This window comes from Hipposideros armiger, unplaced genomic scaffold (assembly GCF_001890085.2).
Source record: "Hipposideros armiger isolate ML-2016 unplaced genomic scaffold, ASM189008v1 scaffold_489, whole genome shotgun sequence".
Classification (NCBI taxonomy): Eukaryota; Metazoa; Chordata; class Mammalia; order Chiroptera; family Hipposideridae; genus Hipposideros; species Hipposideros armiger.
In genome coordinates, this window is record NW_017731839.1 from 1 (window position 1) to 1,676 (window position 1,676).

General features: G+C 44.7%; 1 pseudogene; it reads right to left on the reverse strand.

The window, feature by feature from the left end:
• Window positions 1–897: 897 nt before the first annotated feature.
• Window positions 898–1,530, reverse strand: LOC109395864 (60S ribosomal protein L13-like; annotated as a pseudogene).
• Window positions 1,531–1,676: the final 146 nt, after the last annotated feature.

The window sequence follows — 1,676 nt, forward strand, 5'->3', positions numbered from 1 at the left end:
TTTAATTTTTAGTAGAAGACCCTTTCAAGGATGGCATTATTTTCTCTTACAGAGTTTAACCCGAAAAGCGTTATATTATATATATGAAATATTATATATATATTTTCGGGTTAAACTCTGTAAGGCAAGACTACTCTCTAGATGGGCAAAGTGCATTTTAGTGTTAGCTATTTTGTTAATTTTCTTCCTGCTCACATGAGTGACAACAGATTCCAATAATGTAAGAGAACCAGATGGAGGGAGGACCTATTTCTTAAGCCATCTCCAGGAACCTGAATCAGAAAAATGTGGTGGACTTTGTGATGGGTGGCAACTTAGCTCTGGCTTCTTTCTTTCTAATAAATATTTGTTGAGTGCTTACCATATGCTATGTCTAATTCTAGGTACTTGTTGGGTTTCCCAGAAGCAAACTCTGAGATAAGGATTTTTGTGAAAGTGATTTATTAGTAAATGTGCCCAAGAAAAACTGGTAGGAGAGTGAGAAAATAGGACAGGAAAGAAAGAAAAGGAAGTGAGTGATGTCAGAAAAAGTCCCACTGGGGAGCTCCCATACTGTGAAGATCACACCTCAGAGGGTCCTGATCAGGGGCAAGGTATCTTAGTCTTTTTGGGCTGCTATAAAAAAGCCCCCCAAAAAACCATAAACTGGGGGAGCTTATAAAGAACGAACATTTATTTCTCCCAGTTTTGGAGGCTAGGAAGTCTAAGGTCAAAGTCTGGGCAGATTTGGTGTCTGGAGAAGACCCACTTCCTGGTTCTTAGGTGACACCTTTTTCTGTCTTCACATGGTGGAAGGGGCAAGCTAGCTCTCTGGGGTCTTTACATATATGAATATAGCATAAACATAAACATAAACATATTTGTATATTTAATCACAAGTTACCAACAGCATTTCACTTATTTTTTCTTTTTAACATCCTGTTCTGCAGCTTCCTTGGCCCTTTTTGCCCAGATGCCAAAGAGCCGAGCATTGGCGTGGGCCATGTGAAGACTGGCAAAAGCCTTGAAGTTCTACTCTGTGATGACATGAGGCTTTCTCTTTCTTGTAGATATTCCATACGAGCATGACCGGTTCTGTCAGCTGGGTAGCCAGTTTGAGTTCTTCAGCAGAGCTGTCTCCCTTCTTGGGGGGCTGAGGGCTTCGTGGGGAAGAGGATGAGCTTGGAGCAGTACTTCTTCAGCAGCTGCATGTTAGCCTACAGGGATTCTGTGGACTTGTTCCTTGTACTTAGATCCACTGAGATCCCAATGGTCCGGGCCACCTTCTTGTGGATGCCAGACACCCTTAACTTCTCCAAGCTCAAACCCCTGCAAGGTCTCACTTTGGTGTGGTACTTTACTGTGGGCATTTCACTATGGGCCAGATGGGTGGGATGCAGGGCGCGGGGTGATGTGTGCACTTTGGCTTGCTTGCTGGGCATTGCCTCCGCTGATCTTCCAGGTCAGCCAGTTAAACCACGTGGCCACACGCCGCTGCTGGTCTTTGTGGAAGTGGGGCTTCAGAACCCTGCCATCTCAGTTGGGCACCATGGTTGCTGCTTACTGGCCTTCTCCAGGGGAGAAGGGTCACCAGGAAGGTCTGGGGTCTTTTTTTTTTTTTAAAGATTTTTATTGAGGAATTGGGGGATGGGAACAGTGCTGGGGAATTGGGGGGGAACAGACAAGTTGCTGTCCTT